The sequence below is a fragment of the Miscanthus floridulus genome, chromosome 9 (assembly GCF_019320115.1).
Source record: "Miscanthus floridulus cultivar M001 chromosome 9, ASM1932011v1, whole genome shotgun sequence".
In the NCBI taxonomy this organism is placed as follows: domain Eukaryota; kingdom Viridiplantae; phylum Streptophyta; class Magnoliopsida; order Poales; family Poaceae; genus Miscanthus; species Miscanthus floridulus.
This window is the reverse complement of record NC_089588.1, coordinates 40,414,371-40,421,055: the sequence shown is the minus strand read 5'-3', so window position 1 is coordinate 40,421,055 and position 6,685 is coordinate 40,414,371. Positions and strand designations below refer to the sequence as shown.

General features: G+C 45.8%; 1 long non-coding RNA gene across 1 annotated transcript; it reads right to left on the bottom strand.

Moving 5' to 3' along the window:
• Positions 1-2,730: 2,730 nt before the first annotated feature.
• LOC136481791 (uncharacterized) lies at positions 2,731-3,480 on the bottom strand. The gene is made up of 2 exons (XR_010764845.1): positions 3,382-3,480; positions 2,731-3,296 (listed from the first exon to the last, which is right to left on the bottom strand). It is a non-coding gene; the product is annotated as an uncharacterized lncRNA (long non-coding RNA).
• Positions 3,481-6,685: the final 3,205 nt, after the last annotated feature.

The window sequence follows — 6,685 nt, the reverse complement described above, 5'->3', positions numbered from 1 at the left end:
CGAGCGATGTCGTGTAGCCCTGGACTTTTTTTACTATGTTGTAATGCACTCTGCTTTTATTTCAGATGAACTTATTCCTGGACTTTTTTTATTATGTTGTAATGCACTATGCTTTTATTTCAGATGGTCTTATGCCCTGTACTTCGTTAACTATCCTAAGACTGTAGTGCTACTGTTTGTATCACTGAAAAGGCTACTTGTGCTATTGCAGTCACTGAAAGGGCTACAAGTACTGTTGCAGTCAATGAAAAGTCTATTTGAAAACTCACTGAAAAGCCTAGATTCGTTTACTGTTGTATCCGTATACGCAGTGAATTAATATCAGAGTGATGTACTGCATTTAGATGAAGTGACAAAACACAGGTGTAGCCTTTTCAGATGAAATGACCGGTCATGGTTGTAGGCTTTTCAGATGAAGCATCTAGCCTTTGCAGATTCAATAAATGAGTACGCACACAAGTTTTTTGTCAAGTAGCATTCATGGTGAACCTGCCTTCATCTCTATATATAGTGGTCCTATGTCTTGCTCCACATCCACACAACTTGTTTTCTGGTTTAGTTTTAGGAAATGTCGAGCGGAGGTTCCTCGAGTGGAAAGGGTTTCGGCGGAGGGAGAGGAAAGGAGGTGAGGAAGGGACCTCCGATTGTGTGGGAGGGTTCTCTAGGGTCCTGATTCTTTTGAAGAACCAATAGAGGAATTTCCTTTGGAGAGGAAGAGTGACTTCACCCGTGAGAGACCTCTTAGATCATACGACAAGCGCATTGAAGATTGGCCAAAATGCCACCACGGTTTGGATTGCGTTGTGCAGATGTACAACGACTATGACGGTGGAGGCCGTCGTTTCTTCAGATGCCTGCGAGGATTTGTATTTCCTTTGAACTCTCTCATTTTTTAGATTTGCATTTGGTTTCTAGTAGTACTTATTGGTAGATGGGTTTTCAGGATTCAAGCTGTCCAGATAACTGTGGCTTCACTAGATGGGTCGACCCTCCTCCTATCTATCCCCATCAACAGTACATCACATATCTACAGGGACGCATCTTTGACCTAGAGTATGGCCCTGGAAGTGGTAACAGGGACAAGTCGGACGACGACAATAGCAATGATGCAGAGGAGGCACTATGCAATAATCCATACTGTGAGTGCCCGTACCATAAGAAGGACGGGCCTCCTTCTCCACCGCCACCACCATCGCCTCCATCAACTGGAGGATACTATGGGGAAGGCGCAACTCAGTTCAATATGTGGGAGCATTATTAGGACCAACCTTTGTTAGTTAATCCAAATGTGGAATGCTTGTATGAGTTGTTCTTTTCAATCTCCTAAGGCATGCTAGGTTTAGTTTACAACATACCATTGTTAGTTTTCATGTGAGTGTGTACTCTTTGCAATGTCTGTATCACTTGTTTCTTTCAATCCCCTAAGGCATGCTAGGTTTAGTTTGCGACATGCCATTGTTAGTTTTGATGTGAGTGTAATCGTTGTGCATTCGCTATTTCATAAATTGCAGTTTACCTGCCTCTAAGTTTCATGTACTATGGTTGATTCCCAAACTAAAAAAAAGATTTGACTCTCTAAAAATAGGGGATTGAAATCGAACCAACATTCAGTTTTTCCTGCAGGAACAAACATAAATATAGCATGTCTACTCTTATTAGTATAACTTATGTTAGTAGAAGAGGAATCGTTGAGAAAGATTTTTCATTTGAATCATGCAAATAGGATTGCAAACCAAAGGTTTACAAGACCTCTGTCTTTAATACTTTATTCTTTCTATTTTATGATTCATAGGCTCGGCGTCAAGTCAGACAACGCTGAGATAGAAGGCTCGGTGTTGAGTCAGCCCACGCCAACCCTAGGGTTTGGCTCAGCCGTTTGCGAGTTGGGCTGAGGCTCGGCGTCGAGTCGGCCCACGCCAACCCTAGTGTTTGGCTCGGCCGTTTGCGGGCTGAGGCTCGGCGTCGAGTTGGCCCACGCCAACCCTAGGGATCACAACGGCCGGCACCAGGTTTGGGCCGAACCTCGGCACTTAGTCGGCCCACGCCGAGGTTAATGGCTCGGCGTCAATTTACGACACGCTGAGGTTGGGCACCTCGGCGCTTCGAGGCAAAGGAATCCAGTATGCACCAGTGGTCAGCGTCAAATGACTAAACGCCGAGGTGCCCACCCTTGGCGTGTGTTCAATTGACGCCAAGCTCCTGGGTTCACCAAAATATATCATCTCTTCTTTGATTTGCTTCACTATTGCCCACTACTCTAATCAGCCGACGATGACCTTGTGCCAACAACAGACCTGAGCTCGCTAGCTCCCCGACTCTCCTAAGCCGCTTCGTCCCCTTTATGTGCTTGCCATGTCACCGTGGATCCAATAGAGGTTGATTGTAACATGGAGGATGGGGATGATGACACCCCTTCTTTCTTGTGAGTTGCGACGGAGGCCCTCTCTTGATAGCTAGAAACATGAAACATGGCGACGTTCCACATTTGGGGAATATCATTATGAGGACAATCACATTTTCATTTCAGAAATAAAGTATAGCTTATCTTAAATTAAATATCGTGGTGGATACGCCGAGCTTGGGGTTCACCAAAAAACATAATACACAGAATACACAGAATTTCACATAACAAATGACCACACTGACATACACATTCATTCAACATCCATACATACATAAGGTCCAACACATTCAACATCCAACATAGTCCAACACATTCAACATCCAACATAGTCCATACATATGCTTCATCAATCAACCAACATAGTCCAAACATAGTACAAGGTCCATACATAGTGCATTACATAAGGTCCAATGCATACATAGTCCATGCACAAAATATAGCATATGAAGTCTTTGGATCTTTTATCGCTCCTTGTACCTTAACATGGACGGCGAGCGTAACGCTTTCCCCTCCCAAATGGATAGGTACCTAGAGTGTACCTGTCCACTGGTCTGAGCATCCTCTGTGGACGTCCAGAACCGGAGGGGCCTTGAGTTCCTTGGGGTGCATCTCCAAGCTGGGACATGCCAATCTCATCATACTCATAATCATAGTACTCTCCCTGTCCTTCATCATCTTCATCATCATAATGACCATGTCCTTGACCACCCTCTGCACTAGTTGCTACACCATGTGAAGAAGAAGTCCTGCCACCATGTGCACCATGTGAAGATGAAGTCCCTCCAACATGTGCAGTAGAAGGTCCAGCACCAAGCTGTTGTGGGACTGCCACATCCGGGGAACGTCTACATCCAAGGCGTGCAGCTACCTTTCGGAGGCGATGCATGGCACGCTGCATTTTGAAAGCACTATTAGTAAGTGGGGTTAGTCGCAAAACTATATAAAGATGTAACATCAACTGAATGAGAGGAGACTACCTGAATGTGCTGTCGTAACATGGAGGCCTCATCAGGATCGCCCACAGGAATCATCAATGCCCTTCCTTGCTCGGCCACTGTCCTCATTATCTCCGTGCTCTATGCAACAAAAACAAGAATTTAAGTCTCCATGATAGTAAAGACCTTAGAGATGGAAATAGTTGTATCACTTACAGCTCTAGCTAACGCAGTGGCTATCTCAACTTGCCTGCCTTCTCGAGTAGTTTGGTCATATGGGTTGTTGCCCTCATCCTCGCTCACAATGTCAGCAATGTCTTGCTCCGTCCAAGCGGGCCTCAATTGAAGCCTTGTTCGTTGACCAAACCAAACAAGGTAATCATCGAATGCCTTGTCACGATGGACGGCATGGATGCCCATGTTGTTCTGCTCCATCAACATCCACTCATCAATGTAGCGCTGGTGCTCCAGCTGCCGGTTGGTGATCTTCTTATTTTTTTGTTTGCTAAACCTACAAATTTTACACCATAGCAGGAATATGAAGGCCTACTCAATGATTTATTCATGTGAAACGAACAAAATATTGCATGTTACGTACTTGTGGAGCTGCCAACCGGTGGAGAAATCATCGGGCGGAGAAGGCTGCAGCCTACCAAACTGCCGTGCTACATGGTGAGGGAGGTGGTACTCCACTGCATAGAAACAAATAAGGGGGTTCCTCATCGTCCAGACGTCCGCATTTGCCATGCACAAGGAGCTCAAGTTGAGATCCGTGACTTGCCTCCGCCGATATGGGCGCCATTGAACCTATACACAACATCGTCATCAACTAGTCGACGCTCAATTTGTGCACATATCCTCAATTAGGCCAAAAGGGTGGGAAACTTACATGCTGTGGCAAAAGGGTGTCCAGCTCATTGGTGAAGCTGATGTACGCATGGCGTGACACGTGGTAAGTTCCGTGGGCTCGCTCATAGAGGTGTGCCATGGTAGGGGCGACAACTGCGTCTCCTTGAGGAAACCAAGGTTGTGGGGGATCAAGCTGATGCGGTCTCCCAACTGGAAGCCTCTCCCACATCCAAATCTACAAAAAAGAGTGGAAACTTGAATGTTAATCACTTTTGTTAAGAAAAAAACATTGAATTGTAGTGGAAACTTGTACAACTTTGCTTTATTACCTGCAACAGTGTGATGCACCCTGACATTGTAGCGTGTGCGCCTCCAGGATGGCGGCATGCCTCGCAAAGCTGACGGTACAGGAAGGCAAGTATAGCCGAGCCCTAACTCCTATTGCCGGCATCCTCCTAGTTCCCAAGGCATGGGATGTACATCCAGGACGCCGTGTCTCCAGTGCCGTTAGGGAAGAGAACCGTACCAAACATGTGTAGGACGTAGGCCCGACAGTAGTATGTCTCGGTTTGGGCGTCTATGTTGGGTGGGTACTCCTAAAACTGCTGATGAAGCCACCTCAGGGACACCCCACTGCTGCGCCGTTTCTTGTGGGAGCAAGGCCTATGGTATATGATCGGTTTTCCACACATACACTTGTTATCATTGATCACTACTTTATGTTTTCGAGCACCCCGGTTTTCACCACCAATGTTAGTTCCACCACCCTCTAGAATCTCATATCCATGGTTGATCGGATCGAAACATGAACCCTTCTGTCGTTTAGACTTTTTCTTTGAGAAAGCTAGTTCCTAAGATGCTAAAAGTGGCCAAGCTTTGCCTGCTGTCCATAGAGACCTCGCATGCTTCCTCCTCGAAATGAACCAAGAATTCAACTTGTAGAAGGTGAATGAGACAATAGCAGTCACAGGCAGACCACGACAACCTCTTAGAAGGCTGTTGAGCATCTCTGCCATGTTACTAGTCATGAAGCCCCATCTCCAACCACCGGTGTCATATGCAAGTGACCACTTATCCTTCGACGCCATCAACTCGCTCAAGAATTGCCTACCATCAACATTTGTGGCTAACTTTAGGGTATCTAACTTGTCTTTGAATAATTGAACCTCTTGCTGCCTGCAAACCTCCTCAAATAATTTGAAGTTGTCCTTTGTGTGATCACGCCTTATAAGATTCTGAGCAAGGTGTCTGGTGCACCACCGGTGATGTATTTGGCCGTAACCAAGAATCTCTTGTTCTACGGCATTCAGAATGCCAGCATGCCAATCGGATATCACACAAACATCATGTCCTAGACCAACTACCACTTGTCTTACTAGCCTGAGAAACCAACACCAACTATCCATGTCCTCCTTCCGAACAATTGCAAAGGCCAAGGGCACAAGCTGGTCTTCTGCATCTGTCCCAATACAAATAAGCATTGTGTCTTCAAATTTCCCTGTAAGAAAGGTCCTATCAATTGAGACGACGGGCCTGCAATGCTTGATGCTTCGATGCTCTGCCCGAACGCCCAAAACGCCCTTCCAAATACCTGGCTACCATTCCTTATTTCACCCTCCTTAGGTAAATACTCGAAGTGCATCCCAGGATTTACAACCCTCATTGCGTTCAACATTACAGGGAGGCGCTCATAAGCTTCTTCCCAATTTCCAAATATTATTTCCAATGCACGCTGCTTTGCCCTCCATGCTTTCCCATACTTGACATAGTAATTGTACCATTGGAAGATGATCTCAACCAACGTAGACACCATAATGGTTGGCATATGCTTCACCACGGGGCATAACTGCCTTGCAATGAACCTAGAATTGAGCTACAGATGGCTCTCTTCTACCTCAGCAGTGGCACAAACATGTGGTTGCTTCACTGAGGTAATCTTCCATTTGCCTGCCTTCGTCTTCCTAGCACATACTCTCCAACCACACTGTTGTTCTTCACAAGCAATAGTGTACCTCTTCTCCTTGAATGAATTGATGACCCTAAAAGGTCGGTTGTGTACAATGGAGTAATCTTGCAACCATGATTTCAATTCATCCATGGTAGCAAACAATATGCCCTTTCGTATGATGAGGCAACCGCTAACATCAGGCACAGTTGTATCACTTGGCCCACCATCAGCTACTGCCCTATGACCATGGCTAAGGTTCTCAAAATCACCAACTAGTGGATCTCTCCAAGGCAAGACCCTAGACAATATCTCTATTTCCCTAAAATTGAGACGACCAATAGGGCGATCGTCATCAGAGTCTTCGGCTATCTCCTCTACGAAGGATTCATCATCTCCAGCTATCTCCATGTCAAAATGGTTCGTAGCCCTAGCATCACCAAAGTCTTCTTCACCACTAAGATCATCTTCGTCGCTAAGCTCATCCTCAATAGAAAAGTCTCCGCTAGCATCGTCCAAACCTTCTTCGGCATCACCAATTACATAATCATC